The sequence below is a fragment of the Colletes gigas genome, unplaced genomic scaffold (assembly GCF_013123115.1).
Source record: "Colletes gigas isolate AHSC1104 unplaced genomic scaffold, ASM1312311v1 Colletes_gigas_Sc00001, whole genome shotgun sequence".
NCBI lineage: Eukaryota > Metazoa > Arthropoda > Insecta > Hymenoptera > Colletidae > Colletes > Colletes gigas.
The window spans coordinates 9,361,233-9,380,027 of NW_025106630.1; the positions used below are offsets into that span (position 1 = coordinate 9,361,233).

The 18,795-nt window shown below is 42.7% G+C and overlaps 1 protein-coding gene across 1 annotated transcript in view; it reads right to left on the reverse strand.

Moving 5' to 3' along the window:
* The window catches only part of LOC122395511 (E3 ubiquitin-protein ligase MYLIP), a 112,748-nt gene that overhangs the window by 36,792 nt on the left and 57,161 nt on the right, over window positions 1–18,795 (reverse strand). The gene's annotated exons all lie outside the window — the stretch shown is intronic.

Sequence of the window (18,795 nt, forward strand, 5' to 3'; positions counted from 1 at the left end):
CGCGACAATTGCAACCACTGGCCACGTTAAATCGATAAATCGATGCACGAGGAATAATTAGAGTCGTTACTCTTCGAATATAAAGGTTCTCCATATTAACATTTTATTTTTTTTAATTATTGTTCGCGTATCGAATTATCGATTTAGTAGAGTAACAACAAGCAGAACCACCGGTTATTGTTTCCTCCTGGCGGGTAGAACAATGGCTGGGGATATTGATTCTTAATAAGTTAATACACCGAACGGTGATTATATTTGGTCCCTTGTTCTAATATCTCGTGAATAGAATGTAAAAAATCCCTTCCGACGAAAGGACAATTTCTCGATTTAATACCATTAGAGGCACACGACTTTCTTTATTTAATCTACCACGAAGTTTCAAAAGCTTAAAGTTTTCTTTGCCTCGTTTCATCTCGATAGTCGACTTCGCCGTATATCGTTGATACAATAGTCAGAAAAGAGATTTCTGCGTCGTAAGATTGCCCTTCGAGGGAACTCTCGATGATGCTCGACGTTTCATTTATCCGGGAGGACGCGGAACCGAATTTGAGTAGAAGGAAACTTCGCGGCGGAATTCATTCTCGTTGCCAGCACGAGCAACAAACACCACCAGGATAAAATTAATATTCATTTATTAAAATATACGAGACGGTTCGCGCAACTGATAGAAGATGTATCTCGAAAACAAGCAAAGATAGAATAAAGCAACTTTGTTACACGAATTTAAATTGTATATCAATGTTGCCTCGCTTACTATTGAAATGGTCAACATTGTTACATGCAATTTAAAGTTACCTATCGCGGGTCTCGTCAAACTTTATTTTACATCATTATCGAGGAAGCAAAAGAAACTAGGATGCCTCTTCTCGAGGGAAACTTTCGACCCTCGATAAGGGCGGTTCGAAAACGAAAGGTCTGCTGATCCTCGTTACCGAAAATGTATCCTTCGATTTAATTTGCAGGTTCGAAACTTGGAACGCGAATTCGTACAATGGCGGGAGAACAGAGAGGAAAGTTTCGTCCGACGAAAGGAGAACGCACAGAGTCGTCTCCTCCGCGACGAGTAAAACTTTCCAATTCGATATTATCATATGTAATACACGCGATTGCCGGTGTTTCGTAAAAATCGCGACCGAAAAAAATGTACAACTCTCTCGCAAGAACTTTCTACGAAACCGTCGCCGCCATTGTTGTTCGCGTCCTCGCCTATGGCGTCGCGTAACCTCGCTCGTTTCGTTGTTTTAGCGCGAAACGTGACCATAAATGCTAATTAAAACGATACCAGATTCAACATCGTGTTTACGAAATTCAATTAACACCGAGATAACGTTGCTATTTAATTAAATATTCCTCGTCAATGGCGTACAACCGACAAATAGCTGGACGCGTTGTTATTTACACTGTGCCCGTGCGCCACATAGTTCGTGCAACTGTATAACCAGCACATCCGGCATTAAATGTTAAATCATTGCGGCGTATGAATAAACTGGTCGAATTACACGTTTTACGGTTCTCGAGCTTCTCTTAAAAAAGGACCATTGGGAATCGACGATACCAAGTTTACTCTTTCGGTGCTTAAAAAGTTATTGGACTGTGATAAATGTTTCTCGAACGAGTGAACTATTATTCGGTGGAGCACTTTTGGTGAAATTTGGCAGAATATTTTATTCCAAGGACTCGTGAACTTCAGCAGAGCGTTAAGAGAGGAATGTAGCGAGGCAGAAGTAAATAATATGGGGATAGATCGACTAGCAGGAACAATTACACTCCGGTATTGAAATTTCTAGCGTGGAACGGGGCGGCTTTCACCCCTACCCGCGGTCGTATTTCACGCATCGACCTCGACGTCGGCTTTCTGGCCCGTCGAGCTAACGGCCGCGCAATATTTCATCCCCCGGTAGAAGTTTCTTAAGTGCAGCGGCGGTTTCGAATGCAGTCAGTGGCTCCGCGAAAGAAAAGAGACGGCGGAAAGAGTGCCGCGCGGAAAAGCCTCGTTTCTCCTCGATGGCCCGATTTTTGGTCCGAAGTGCTCGCCAGCTTTAAGCTCCCACGCGCCACGATAACTCGAGTGCACTCGATCCTGCGTTTCTCCTGGCCGACGCGTGTCACATTTCCATGAATTTCTTGTTTCGACGCGAACAAGACTCGTCTCTTTCGTTTCTCCTCTTTATACATATTTCTTTAGACACATACAAATTAATAATAATTTTATAAAATAGCGACCAATCTGGGGGGTTGTGAAAGATCGAGCAAACTTCCGTAATTATTTAAAAATTTTGAATCGTCGATATTATTTCACGAAAGAGCTGGAAATGAGAATGGCGAGACAATTTCGCCCGATGAGGGTATTCCTCCGTGCCCAGACGGTTCTCAATAATGTAAAGGCTCGAGTAGGAAAAGGATATCTGTGGCATCCGCGATTTCGTGAAACAATCTCGACCTTCGTTCGTCGGTAGGAATCGATTCCGGCATTTCCATAGCGCGACTCCCTGCAAGCGAATCCTTTCAGAGTTGGCAAGGATGCGCTTTTATCAGAGATTCCTTGAAAGCCTGCCGTCTTTAGCGTCGCTGGTTGCGAAAGAATATAGAGGGGTATCTTGTTCCGCCCGCCTAGGTCACAAAAGACGCTGGAAACGAGAGAATAGCGTTTTACCCGGCGAACCCCGGCATGCTAACCAGACAGCTCTCGTTCCCGACTTCCAATGTCGACGATTAAGATCGAAGAAAAGACTTTTCAGGAGAGATCGTTGCATCCGTTCGTTCACTGTTCCGCGAACGAAAGCGTAAAATCGTTTAAACCGTACCCCATGGACTCGTACGAATTAATTTACACGGAAATGTTACGATCGTGAGATTTTTTCTTTGATTCGCGCTTCGACTTTCCGCCAATTGAGGAAAAGTCTGTTCGCGGAGGAAACGAAACCAATTATCCGGCAATATTTCCTCGTTTCTGGGGCGTTACGATCCATAAAAATGCCCGGACAGATCAACCGTGTGTGTGTGTCTTGTCGCGTGTCGCTTTAAATATTTTATACGCTGTTTCTCCTGGAAGCACCGGCGATATTAAATTCACGAGCCAAATTACGAACGATCGGATCGAAACTAGAACTCCGCTTTAAAAACCGAAGAGAAATGGACACGACTCATATTTATTAGAAGTTTTCGATCCAGGGCGCTATTCTTCGGAGGAAGATAGCAAACTCGACGTTATCGAGACAGCCAGTGCCCTGAATTAAGGTGTCGATCGAGGAAGCAACGTCGACGGAAGGCAATAAGATGTAAATCGTCGGGATAGCAAAACAAAAGTCGAGAGTTTACTGGAGGGCGAACAGGAAACGGATCTGGAGACGTTTCGAAGCATTTATTCGAGTCGAAAGGCAATGGAATTCGCGTTTTCTCGCCTCGATGTACGTATTTCGTCTTCCTCGACGAACGGTCGTATTTTCCGCCCCCCCGAGGTCCCGTCTATAAACTCAATCGCGCGTTATATCTTCACGGGAGGCACGGGATAAAAGGGAATTTCGTTAAAAAAAACTTTCCCTCGTCAGTCTCGACAGCATTATGGCAATAAAGAATATGCCACGTGTCATCAACGAACCCTGCGTCGTCTCAACTTCCAAAAAGCCTTCGAAGCCATTATAGTATAATATTTCCTCGAGGGTGCACCAGGTTACTTTTCCAGTCACCGTAGTATCGTTATTATTCAGATTGAATTCCTCTGTCTGGATTTAACGAGTAAATTCAAAGGACAACCGTTGATAAGAGACTAACGAAGGACAATTAGATTACACAAAGTTTATAATACACTTTGCACCATCGCACGATATTCAAGAAAATTGAGAACGATACAGAGAGATCGAGTACAAAGGCAAAGTATAGAATCCGCGATGCTTTAAAGAAATTAATTCGGTGTCTGGCAATTGTTTACAAGCTTGATTCGTAAAGTTGTTAAACTAGTGTTAGACCAGCATCGATTTCTGAGAAATACAAGTTGTTAAAATCAATCATCGTGTGTTTTTACTCTGGTCTAATACCATCAATTACAAAATGATATATTATATACGAGAAATATCGAACCTAGTACGATAATTCATCCCCGTCTACTCGAGTTTCCCTTCGCCTAGACAATCTAATTCGTGCTAACCCCTCGTACTATGTCAATCTCCAGACTTCTTCGTATTCTAAGTCTTACTATTTATCGTGGCAATGAAAAGTCAAACTAGAGAAATATATTTAATACAATGACTCTCCTTTTTTGCTTCAAATATAATTCCAAGGATGCTTTTCGTTAGGTATGGATAACAAAGTATTCGAAACAGTGATCTTGGAGTTTTGATCGAAGCTTTAGACAGATGTCTTTCCCGTCTAAAGGATAACGGGCCACTGTGCACACACTGTTCCGCTTCGTCTCGAACTCCTGTATTCCCAGCGCGACACGTTTCCCTCGGTTGTTCGCTAATTCCGAGGTACGAGCGAAGCAGCAGATTGCACAGAGCCTGAAGTTCGCGTAATCCGTCAGAATTTAGATCGAATTTCAGCGGATCTGTCGATACCGCGCAATGTTCAACGCCGGGACCGAAATTTGTCGTCCATCTTCCAGTCCCGCGCCAGAAGAACCTCCCGATAGTTGTCATACCCCACCGTGACACGGATTAACGAACCTAATTGAAACAGTCGCGACAAATCTATCTTCCAATCCAACCCGATCCAAGGATTTTCACTAAAATAAAATTATACTCGATTCGAGAATAAAATAACACAGCGAGGGACGAAACATATTAAAAAAAATAAAATGGGGAATAATTAAAAGAGGAGTTGAATGTTCGTACGTTAAAATGGGTCGTAAAAGCTGAATTTAGAAATCGCGAAGACCTCGACCTAAAAGTGGACGAAACGGAAATAAATGAAACTTCGATCCCGAGAGTAGGCTAACGATCGTGTGTAAAACGTTTCAATTTGTCGAACGGTTTTTAAACCAGCTCGAAAACGCATCCCGAAACGACGGGCTAAGTATTTCGACCGAGGGAAATTGGCAAGAGTAATTCGGATCACGCCCCGCCGGGGGAGAATTACAGGTAACGGGTTCCTTCGACTTCCGGAAAGGCGATTAATCGATTTTATAAGACCCAAAGTTATTTCGACTCCGGTAGACAGTAAGAGGATTCGCTAGTATTTGCATAATCTGTCCAAGAGGATCCGTATTGAAGATACGGCGAGGTCAAAGAGCCGTAAACGCCTTTGTCGTGCTTAAATAAGGAGCCACGAGTCTGGTCGCCTCGAAATTGTATCGAAATTACTTACTTCCGGCCATCGTTTAACGATCCAGCCATGTAATTGCTTATTTTTATGATATCAAGCATTCTAGAAACTCATTGGAGCAACTAACGGGGTCGCCATTTCGTAGATTCCGTGCGGTTAAGAATTATAGAGTCACGGATTCGAAGCTGCTGAGACTGCTCGAAACATTTGTCTGCGGGGAAGCTTATGTTGCTGACAGAATGGCGCAGAAATGGATTTCACGACTCCAGCGCGATAATTTTGCCATAAACGGGTCGACCATCCCGCAAGGGAACCACTCCAAGTGATAATAACCGATTTTAATCAAACTATGAGGGACTAACCAATATTCAACTTCTGACTCTGTCAAAGGGGTGGAAATCACCTACCAAAATGTAGCGAATGATTTTTTCGTGATTCATTTCAGAAACAAATATAATGGAGTAAATGAGTAAAAATCTACGGTCAGGAAATCGTACGAATTCAGGGCGATAAATTAGTTTCTTTCGTTTGTATAATTGCGTTGCAGGAGTTGCTCCTTGACGGAAACGAACGGAGCACTATACCGAGATTAATGTGTGTTTCTGGCGAGCTTTGGGTATGCATTAATTCTACCGTTTAATCACCCCGGCAATTACGCAACAACCCACGAACCGTTCGTCTAGCGTGGGTCGCGAAATTCTGCGTAGTCATTGTAGGTAACCGAGTCGTCTGCTAGCGAAACGCGCTCTCGCGATTAATAGCCGCGTCGTTCAAACATAGAGAACTTCGTTACGCGCTGTCGTGCGTTTTAATGAGTGAAAAAGAATCTTTTGTAACGCTTTTGCAGCGTTTTACAAAGCGACGAAAGAAAGGAGGCTCGAAAACGCCAAATCCGACGGTGTCCCGATCGAGTTTCGCGCGCGACAAAGGGTGATGCTCGGAAATCGCCATTTCTGGCGCTCCGGAAAAAGAAACGCGACGTTAAAATCAATTTCCATTAAACGCGAAAATTCTATCTTGAATTTTACATCGAATTAAACGTCATCGAAACGATGATCGAAACGTGATTGCATTTTACAAAGGAAAAATCGCCGTACGCGAAACAACACGGTTTGCATTTCATTTGTTTTCGATAATTTTCACGTTCGGAATATGTATCGGATAAAATTGGGTATTTGAATTCCGACCACGTTTCCAGGAGCGTTTTCTGCAGAGAGAAACGAAATTATCGCGCGTAAATAACGAGAGGCGACTACAACTTGAAACTTTTTTAATAGGCGAACAAAGTAAAGGGAAAACAGATTCTACGGTCACACGAGAGTCGCAGTTACTTCCTGGTATTTATTAACCTCGTTAGGTGGTGAAAAGAAATTTATGCGAGTCGTACGGGTATCGTTCCGAAACACTTTCCTATGCAACGACCACCATCTACCAATTCACCTGAGTTCTACTTATCGCTGCGCCGTGCACGCTCCACTGAATATTATTTTCCGAATATTGCACGTGATAATGGCCCACCTCCAACGCCGATAAAACCCAAATAACGAACCATAATAAGCAAATACCCATCCGCAGGACTCGATTAATTTTCCAATAAAAACTATCGTTTGAGGTAAATAAGCTCGATTTTGTACTTGAACACGAAGATGACATTTCGTCTTCAACGTGAAATTTAATCTACATTGTATAGTGTATATCATTTACATTGCTTCTTTAAACGTAAACAACTTCGCAAATTCACGTTTAAAATATGGGTCGTTCCCAGGAAAAGATAATTCAAAGTCTGCATTATACTATTAACTGCAAGATTATAAGTATTTCTCTGAATAATGCAGAGGTACTTCGTTTTAAAAATAGTTGAAACGATTGAAATGCAAGTAAACATTTATGAGGTAAAGAATTTTTTTCTCGAAACTGCGTAGGAATTCGGGGATATGTCTAATCACCAAAAATGATTGTAATTGACCCTCGCAACTAAATATAATTTTTTTAAAACGATTCGAAATTTTTTTTTTCCGTCGATAATTTCTGCACTTACTGAATTTTTTTCTCGAAACTGCGTAGGAATTCGGGGATATGTCTAATCACCAAAAATGATTGTAATTGACCCTCGCAACTAAATATAATTTTTTTAAAACGATTCGAAATTTTTTTTTTCCGTCGATAATTTCTGCACTTACTGAATTTTTTTCTCTAAACTGCATAGGAATTCGGGGGTATGTCTATCCACCAAAAATGATTGTAATTAACCCTCGCAACTAAATATAATTTTTTTAGAACGATTCGAAATTTTTTTTTCCGTCGAAAATTTCTGCACTTACAGAATTTTTTTCTCGAAACTGTGTAGGATTTCGGGGGTATGTCTATCCACCAAAAATGATTGTAATTGACCCTCGCAACTAAATATAATTTTTTTAGAACGATTCGAAATTTTTTTATTTCATCGAAAATTCCTGCACTTACTGAATTTTTTTCTCGAAACTGCATAGGAATTCGGGGGTATGTCTATCCACCAAAAATGATTGTAATTGACCCTTGCAACCGAAAATAATTTTTTTAGAACGATTTGAAATTTTTTTTTCGCTGAAAAATTTAGGCACCTACCCTCTGTCGATTTTTCCTTAAAATTTGTTTTCAACACGCAATATCGCGTGTTTTCTACAATGACAGCTCATAGGTAAATACCAGAGTGGTTACAATCATTACAAATACCAACAAATAAACTAGCAATGTTTCCTTTTTGTAAACATCCTAATATTTCGACCGTTTTATTGTCCCGTTGCACCGGTTTAATAACAGCAATACGGTACAATAAAATCATTTCTATTACCTCTATGGCAAAGTAATAGTCAACTCTACTTATCAATCGTCGGACCAGAAACAGCTGCTGGAATACAAATTCCTTCGAAAGAACAACACGCGAGATAAACGACTGGTCGCGTTCGAATTTATAATGAAATATGTTAGTCACCGGTCGATTACTATTCCCGTGGCATTATCTCCATTTGGTATTTCAGATACGCGCTATTACGTACGGCTACGACCTAATTCTTCGCTCGCAAGAACACGTACGCGTCTGTGTCCGAATTAGCCAGTCGGGATTCAAGATGAAAAGGGATGCGGCGCGAGAGATTAAACGAGTTATATAACGGCCCATAGAGCAGTTTCCATGTGCATGCATCCCGGGGTGCATACGCTGACGCGAACGTATTTCCTCGAGCGCATACACGGCCAAGCCGTCGCCTACGACTGCATAAGCACGGAACGTACAGCATTCGGACGCTCGTGAATTAATGGTCTCGTACCTGCTCGTACGGTCGGGAAGATCATTTCCGGGGTCGAGGAGACAGCCTGGCCAATTTTACATGGAAAAAATTCCGATTGTTTGTTGCATCTCCCTCGAAATAACAAAGTCCTCCACGAGCAACTCTCGCGAAGAGTGTCTGGTTACGACTTAATGTTACTCGAGGACCAATTTGCACCGGGGATGCACAATTGAAGACGAACAATGCGCCAAGAATGGTATTTTCCAAGAGAGAACGAAAATATCGCTGACTTTAGATCATTAAATACAGTGGAAACTTTTTAGTTGTTGATTGTTTATATAAAATATAAAAATTTGTAGGTTTTATGTTCCCTTGGCACGATCTTATCGCAATTATTCATTTTATCGTATCTCGAACAACGTGTTGGAACTTATTACGCTCGTCTCGACAAAAATGGCGTCGTCTTGGTCTCTCGAAGTTGGTCGTCGTCGGGGTGAATCGACCAGAAACGCGGTACCAAGTTCCCCCGATCCAACTTCTGTTGTTTTCCGGAGGGTTAAAAGGTGGAAGGGCGCGAATCGCGATAAAAGTAACTCCGGCACGAGCAGCGTAGCGAGAATTTAATACGAGGGAGTCGCGGGACACGGACGGGGTAGTTTCCACGGCGTTGGGGCTTCGATCAGGGCCGGGGATTAATCGTCCAACTTTTCTGCATTCGTGAAACATAAATTATAATCGCGCGGAAGAAACGCACCCGTAAACGATCATCGTTAAAAGGAAGAAAAAAAACTTTCTTAATAAAACTTTGCCGACGCGTCTAATGAATTTATATTTCGGACAATTTAAAAAATCATTACACAAGATTAAAACCCGTGGCGGGTATTTCTTTTTAATAAAGATCCTTATTAAGGTCGCTGAGAAATTTTAATCTCGCTTAAATCGTGCACCAAATAATCTCTCTAACGTTCGAAATTTAGAACAAAATCCTCGCGATCGAGGGTCGAATCGTGAGGTTGGAGAGGGGGAAAAAATTGAGAGAACCGCAGACTATGGCGATTGCGTTCGATTGATTTTTCCAGGCCACTCGAGGAGTTCCTGGGGCGCGAAAAACAATCGTGAATTCGCTGGAGCATAAAAATGCAAGGGTGGCTCGGAGTTTTGGGCTTGTTTCGCAACTCGTCAGTCAACGGGACGAGAAAAACTCGACGATCGTTTCCTTTCATCTCCGACGTTATTCTTTCATAGCCTCCGATCGAAAATTAGTCGAGGAAAGAAACAAGTTGGCCGAACAACGTTTCCCACGTCTCAGTCTTTCCTTCGCAGGACAAAGATTTCTTTCGAGTCCATTCGAAACGGACGAAGCGACGGGAGTCTTCGTTCTTTTGCACTCGACTCATCCAGACTACTTTCGTTTAAATTGGAAATGTTTCTCCTTGTAAATTTTCTGACTGTTAGGGACGTTAAGAAACAGTGGCGCGCAACCTTTCCCGTCGCCATGTCAGTTTAAATAAAATATTCCTGCAAGGTTCGAGCGAAATATACTCGAATTCTACGTAGAAAATTTATTCAAATATTCGCCGAGATATCGTCAATTTAACGATTCAACGGAATCGTTATCGTGGTAATTGACTCCCCTTTGTACGCTCGATTCGCGCCAATTTTGAGAATCTCTCGCACCAGCGGCGACAAAGAGCGACTGTTCATCAAGACTTGCGGGTATTTCAACCCTATCGCCACCCCCTCGATCACTGGACAAAGTTTGGGGAGACAAACCAACCGCGTAATTGCCGATACGCTGAGCTTTTGATAAATTAAACAAAAAAATAAGGGAACCGTGATACTCCTCTTTCACATTATCAGCGTGTATCGATCCATGGATGTTATTTTCTCCGGAGAGAAAAAACACATTTAAACAAAACTTGATACAAACAGTGGACGAGTAATTCTGTCTCGAATACTACCCCGGAAAACCGCGGTCAGCGCGATTCGAAACGCGTTTATCGGGAACTACGTTTCGCCCGGGCGATCATCGATGCAACTTCGAAAATTGACGCGGTTTTTTGAAAGTTTCGCGCTAGACAGCCATCGTATCGTCGATAAACTCTCCTCCGTGGAACGTAAGCGGATCAGGATCGAATGTGGAAGAAAGAAGGCAACGAAGTCGCGTAGTTCGACGCCCCAAGATCGAACACTGGGAACGAACGATCCTCCCCGTGGGGATTTTACACCTCGAAGGTGAACTACAAGTTTCCCCACTTTCCCGGCTTATCCCGTTTTTCCACCCTCGAAGCAGTCGATTATTTTCTCGCCCCGGCGAGCGTTTACTTTATTTCGATAATTGACGGATCGAATCTCAATTTCGCGCGCCGCCAAATGATTTATAATTCAATTATTTTGTTCCGCGCGTATTTATATATTCGACCGTATAAATATTGTATTTTCTCTCGCGCACTGACGGGTTTTTCACCCGTACAGTAAATAACGCATCGAAATTGGATACAGGAAAGAAAGATTTATCGAGTGGGAAGAACCAGAAACCTGCGCAGAGAGCGTATGTTAATTTATAACGAACTTAAGCTAAAAGATCTTTTTTTAATCCGAGCAATGACGCTTGATAGTCGACGAGACTCGATCGAAAACACCTCTTGCAGAGAGAAAGAAAATTGATTATCGTTACGCCAATAGACTCTAATGGGACACGATTGCACGAGAATAACTACAGTGCTCGATGAAATAAACGAAGCATCGATGTTATTTAATCATGGAAATTGGTGTCGAAAGATATCGCATAAAATAAATTTCCCCGAAATTCGATATTTTCGCTGGAACGTATAATTATTTTAAAGCTTCGACTGCCCCGACGTTGGAACATTTTCGTTTATCGTGATTATGGTAGCACGGCGTTTGGAAACGTCAAGACCGGAGTCCATTGATTAAACACCGTGTCGATAGTCTATTCGGATCAGTTTACGGAATCCCGTTTTATTTCGACCGTATTCACTGACCCGATTCATGCTATTATTACCGTCAGGGGGGTAGGTACCTTTGATTACGAGCACGCTGGATTTAACTGGAGAAACTACCGGGGAGTCCTGAATTAAAATTTAAACCGTTTCAACGGAAGTTTCCAGCCACGTAATCGTCCTGTTCCACATACGGTGAAACGCACCGGAGCTCCCGGTTAAAATCGGGATTGAAATTTCCTAGAAGGAACGTTACTTTTTTCCATACGTTCCAACGTTTCGATCACCGACTGCTTCCGCACGCTACGACCAACCAATCAGGCTACAAGAAACGCCGTCCTTTCGTTCGACTAATTCTTTAATGATCCTATCGATTACGGATGATGCTAAGATTCCAATTTTCCAGTACGGTTTTTACAGGAATAAATTCCAATTTCTGGTCGATCCAGTTCTCCTGTTCTTTATCCATCTCCTATGGGAAATTAACGAACACGTCGATTTTGGAATTTCAAGCCTCGTTTCGCATACGCGTTAACGAGATTTGTTTCCAATTAATACGTACGTATCCTTCGACGTTGGGATTTCGATATTTAGGTTTCGAACGTCGTCGCGGTTTTCATCACGTGTTGGACGGAACGCAGAAATGAAAGTGCATCGAGATGCCAACGAAAAGAACGAGCAAAAAGAGCATCCGGGTTCTACGAGCTGGAAACTATTTAGTATCGAATTTACATTAACGAAATAGACAGGGCTATCGATTTCTGATCGTCGCGCGAAGCGAACCTACAGGCGAGGGAAAAAGAGGGCGAAAGAACTACGGGCACAACGGCAATCCAGTTAATTGAAATCGAAGTACTGAATTCGTTCCCTTCTTCCTGAAATATGGCGAAAGCTGTTGAAACATCGGACGTCTATTGGTTTGCTACGATGCTCCCAGTTAATTGAAATTATTAATTACCGAGATTGATACGCCTACTTCCTTGTCAACGATCCCCCATCTCCTCTTTTTGCAATTGCGTAATCCGCGCGTCGCAAAATTATAACTGTCGGAGATTTCATGGAATATTTACCTTATTACGTAAAAGCACGGGAAATTTCCAACACTGTTATTTGAAAAAATTAAAAGAATTATAGTTCCAACCCATTTAAACTTGCCCCACTTTTAATTAATTTAGGAGATAAATCAACAAAGTTCTGAATTGTATGAACGCTCTAAGCAAAAAGTAAAGGTAGATTTTTGTCTTGCACATGACTGCAACGTTGTTTACGCGAACGAGGTGTTACGCCGCCAAAATGAGCGATTATCGAATCTCGTTGACGAATAATTGAAACACGAACGTCGCTCACGAACGGAATTTTAATATCGCCGTCGTGGAAACACCGTAAATTCCGGGCCCATCGGGCTACGTCCAGATTTTATAAGGTCGTAAGGGTGGCGTAAGGGCTGCCGCGCGCTCCAGGAATATCTTCCCGGAGAAATCAATCGATTAGCGTAATTGAATTCTGCGAGAAAGTGCGGGTACCCGCCAGCCTCCTTTCTCCGATCACAATGTCCGAGGCGATTATTCGATGTAAATCATTTTTTAAATCTACGCTCCATGTGCGTCGAATAATTCCGAATAATACTGTTCGAAGCCAAGTAACACCCCTTGTGTATCAACTATTTTAAAAAATAACCGAAAGCACGTCTTCTAATAACAAAACTTCCATGCTGTCGACGTTAAATATTACGATGGAGCGTCGGCGGAAACAAACGGGCGTCAAAGTGTTAATTTACCAGCTTTTAGCGTACACAGTTTTTTACATGCACGCGATCCGGTCTGATCACCAAGGAAAAAGGGTTACTTTGCCACGGTCGCGGCTCACAAAGTACGGAAACTGCATTTTCGCAAATGCACCGCCGGCCGACACTCTCGCCCCAAGATAAACCGAGTTACTCGCGACCCTTTTTACGGGACCCTTCGAACTACGGGACACAGTTTAAAGCCATCCAGCCCGGAATGAAATTTGTTGAAAATTTCCCCAACTCCGATCCGGAGGGGACGAAAAAAGCGAAGGGAACCGGCCGATTGCGCCGTCTCGCTTCGTCGAATCAATTAAGAGCGATGCTTCCTCGCGCTTATGCAAAGAGGGCTCCGTGTAAAACGAAATTTTACGCTCGACTCGCTTTATGAAACTTCAAATCGAGCGCGGATAGTGCCTTTGGCTACCATCACCTGCCCACTCTCGTTATTAAAACATCGTTTCGTTGTTCTAGTACGAACACTCAAAATCTGAGTGTTTGCTATCTCCCTGTAACACCTTCTATTTACATTAGAATCGAATAAAATGTTGTTTATAATTTAAACTTATTCTAACGATGGTTATTAAATACTTTCTTCCAGACGACAGGGAGTAAATATTTTATATCGACACCAGATCTCTCCGCAGCGTAACGGATAAGGGTTTAAAATAGTGGCGCGAACGTCCTCAGACAGAAAAGTTAATTTCAGTCGAGATTATACGTTGCACGAGCTCGCGTGTGCACGAAATACCGGCATAAGCAGCATTTCGTATAATAAGCTGTGAATTACGAGCCCGGAGCACTCGAGGCACGTTGCTAAGGGGGATACGACGCGCGCTGCTACAGCGCTAATTATCGGTCGCTTAATTGATATTCCGCGCGATGAACTAATCGCTGGAAATCATTTTCGACGTCGCGTTCGCCGCGCGAACTTCGACGTGCCGCGCGCATGACTGTTCATTATTTATTTATTTCGGTTATGAATCGAACGTAATATAATAAAATTCACGCGCGCGGGCAATTCGTTACGATGCAGGCTCAATCAGCGGCCAATTAATAATTTTGGACGCGGGTGGAAACGCGTGCGCGCACGCGTTATTTTGAGGTGAATAATTTCCCCTGCAACACGTATTTTAATTTTAATAAAGCGAGCGGAAAGATTTGTGAAAATAAGTGTGCGAAATTCGTGAAAAGCGTACTGGTCTATAAATTCCTGACAGAGAAATTTTGCTTCCTCTCTCGCGGGAACTTCTAGAATAGAACAAACATAGATTTAATGAGGACGATCACAATCCGAATAATGGATGTTCCAACCTTTACACACGGATAAGAATAACAAGAGGCCTTGTACGAGCAAATAAGGGATGTAAAGCTGCGTTAAAAATTCAAGACTTTGCTTCCGTTAGCATTTGTTCCCCCCCAGCGTACAGAAACGTTCTTTTTTTTTAGAATTCACGGGCCACAGTTTGTAAAATACTGCCAGGGATGACCTAAAACTAACACCGCGTACGAAGTTCTTCCACAGATGCTGCTGCTTTTCGAACAAAGCTTTTCTTTCGTAGAGTTTAACTACTACTAGTTTGCATTTTCACGATCGATTTTCCAATCGTGGTCTATTTGCGATCTATACCGGCGCTTTCTCGATTTGCCAATCAGTCGTCGTGTCGTTGACATTAATTGACTGATATCTGGTGACGCGAACGGTGAACGGGGAGTTTATCGCTGACATTAAAACAGCCCGTGAACTAACGTCACGGATGTCAAGTTCAAGTTAACTTATGCACGGTCAAGGCTTCGCGTCGATATTTCCCCGAGGCGTTCGGTCTACGTGGAAAATCTAATGTTAGACGATAGAAAGTGAACATCGCGGCGATATAACAGTCAGATAAGAGACCCCCGCGTGTTTCCTCGTAACTTTTATCTCCGTAAAATCCGCGGGAAGCTCAGGTACGTAAGTAATCGCGTTAGTTATAAGGAGCTTAAGCTCGAGCGGCGGCCTCGGGCAAGAAATTTGTTTCTTTTCCTCCTCGAAACGGCCGTAATGATTTTTCCTCCCTGGGCTAATCCCAGGAAGGAATTCCACGACGAACACCCTCCGCTATTTCTCCAATTTATGTACAAATACTATTTTCTCCCTTTCGTAAAACAATCTTTCTGATAAAAAAAACAAAAATAATTAGACAACGCGATTAGAAGTTATTCCACGTTCTTGGATCGAAGGAGAAACTATTCAAGAGGACCAAATATTCCGAAATCGCAATATTAAAAATCGTTTCCAACGCGGAAGGACTGTATTTTTAACGGGGGGCGAGATTTACACCGATAGGAGCATTGTTTTATTTTGTCAGAGCGCCTGTTATTTATTGGCCAGACTATGCACGTCGAAATAAATTCGTACGTTCGTTTGACACCTTGTCTATAATATAAAAATAGCGACATTGCGATACGCGAATCGACGGAGAATGATGGACGATCGCGTGGAAAACTTGTCACAGAGACGCCGATATATTTCGCCAGATTATTGCGGTTCGCGAAGGATTATCGATGAAGAGGATTTGTTGAAAATTTACGTGCACGTTGACAACGGTGGAACGCGTAAATGCCAAGTATATGAATGGAAAATTAACGATTAATATATTTTGCGGCTTTTGAACAAAAAAACGTCCCGAAAAATGACCTACTTTCGACTGGTATAAAAGCAAATACCCCATTAACGCGTTCGTTGCGATGAGAAAAATACACACACGCCCTATATCGTGCCCAGAGATTGAAAATTTACCGACTTTTCCAATTACCGGTACTTCGATAAAATTTTTAATCAACTACCGTCTGTTATTTTGCACAAAGCTATTAATATCAGAAATAAAACGCGGTACGTAATAGCGACGAGTAATCGGGTATTACAAAGGAAAATTAATAAGCAAAATTCAATTGCAACTTCGAACGTAATGCAAAATACGAGAAACAATGCGTTGTTTGTAATTATTTGCCAACTCTTTCAAAGTGGATTTAAAAAGTTAAAGAAATGAAAAAAGGTATCGTGTATCGTTTCGTGGTTGTCGTACTGTACCGAAAGAATATTTCTAATATAAATATACTCTTCTATTTTTCGAAATTATAGAAATTTAATAGAACGGAACTGGCTCGAAAAGCACTCTGAACGTGTTAATTCGATGGACGAAAACGATCCTCGGGAGAGAAACGTTGAAGATAATAAAGCTTCCACGGCTACGTGATCGTCCATCGTTCAATCGTCTCTGCTCTCGATCGAATTTCAAATTTTCCGTAGTATAGATTTCACGTCAAGCTTCGCGATCCGTTCGAAGTTCTCCCGGGTGATTTCGACGGATGGAACTTGAATCCCAGGGACGAGGGGGTTCTTTCGTAAAAAGCTTAAAAAATCCGCTGTTTGCTAGACCGGGATCGCGGGTCAACAATGCCGATCGATTCCACGGAGATGCTTTTATTGGGCCGACTCTCGTCACAGCCTTTCAACGCGATTATAAAGAACAGTCTATTCAGTGATCCGATCGCTTCTCAAACATTAAATTCAAGCTCGGTAGCATACGGTATACAAATCTACGGAAACAAATATTCCAGTAGTAAATTACCTTTTTGTTAAACGAATACCTTTTCATCGTACAATCATATTATGCATCGATTGATTCCACATGCCAAAGAGTTTTTTATCTCGCTAAAAAAGTATCAATGAAATGAAAAATCGTATAGTTTAAAACAAGTCCAACTTCAAGATGTGATTACGCGAGACTGACGATTGTACGATTTCGATCAGATTTTCGGTTCTGAAAATTTCCAGAGGAGGAGTCGAGGATCCTGATCGATTTCTCTGGATGATCCAGTCGGCGGAGGGATGCTAGCGTCGCGATTCGACGATTCTCAAAGTGCACGGTCCTCCTCGGGCCAAAGAGTACTCTTCTCCCGTAATTTCGAACCGCGCAATCTTTCCGCGCGTTTGTCCTCCGGGGAAACCGAGCCAGGACTCGCGTAGGAAAGAGGACGAAACGGATGAGATTCCTCTTGACCCGAGTATACTCCGCGAGATGAGATCCGGATCGTAGTGGGCCAGGCGCGATCGCCGCGATATGACGAGGTCAGACATCGAACGAACCCGTCGTGGCGGATCATTTTATATTCATGACGGTGGCAAATATCCCTTTCAAAGATTTACTTACCAGCCGCGGCGAGATCTCGCCCGTTCTTCTTCTCGTTAATAAGATATTTGCCTTTCAACGGCAGCCCGGATTGCATCGCGTTCGATTTATCGACATGGTCCCGCGTCTCGCCGAATAGCCCGGTAATTTCCAACGAGAACAACTGATTTTCCTACGAGGCTCCTCGAAAATTCGCGCCTCTCCAAGCGAGGACCATCAAATTTGCAATATTATAAGATTTTCGACGATTGGGAATAATCTCAAATTTACTCCGGGACTTTCGTAAGCTCGTCGAAATTTCGGAGCCCCAATTTCCAGATTTATTGGCTTCGACCGAACTTTGAGAATTTTTCTGGATTCACGGTAAAATTTCTCGTGTCTCGAAAGCTTAAAAATGGGACAACTGCTGCACTTTGCTTGCCAGTCTAATTTTTTAACGAGACATCGGAACGTCCTTCGAACGAGACACGGTTTGCATTGGGAAGCCTCGGGCAGACATGGAAGAATTTGCCCGGTCGATTCCAGTCCTGGATTTATTAACTGAATTCCCGAAGCGTTAAGAGAAAACAGCGAAAGTCGTTAAATAGCGAATGGAAATCCTTGGAACGTACGCCTTCGAGCGGAGGGGGGGGGTGGAGGAAGGCGAAGGGATGGATGTCCCGGGGGCACAACGAAGGAAACGAAAATAAAAGGATAAAGGAGATCGGAACGGAACGGGACAAAGGATTTTCCGGATCAAGAGGTGGATTCTCGACGTGCCGTTTTCTTGTTTCCGTTTCCGGTTCCGGCTTAGAAGCTCGACATGTTTTCCCGGATATCCGCAGGCCGGGCAGGCGAGAAACGCGAAAGAAAGGCGCCTCCGGTGCGCGCCACGCCATAAACGCGGTCAACGTTGATCCATCGGTGGCCATTGTCAAAAGGAAAACACTATAAACGCCTTTAAGTCACTTGAAACGTCCAAATAATAATTTAATTACGCCCTATTACCTGGGTCGAATGTAATATTTGCAAATAAATTATTTATATATCGTTACCGATATATAATGTGTTGATAATTTTATGGACTCTTTTATGCAGAGAAAATCGGGAAAAGCGATCTCGAAGACGCGCGATCAGCGCAAGTAGAAACAGCGAGTTATGGACAGACGCGCCCAGCCAAATCGCAAGCGTTCTCTGCAAATTTTTAAATTCAATTATCTCCTAAACCAACCACTGTACGAGTTTACTCCACATTTTCAACTTACACTTGGAGGTGGAATTGTTTCTTGCTACTAGCTGTCTACTTAATATAAATCATTTCAAATTTCGCTATCATTACAGATAATTTAAATTCGAGCAGAAGCAAAGTGCAG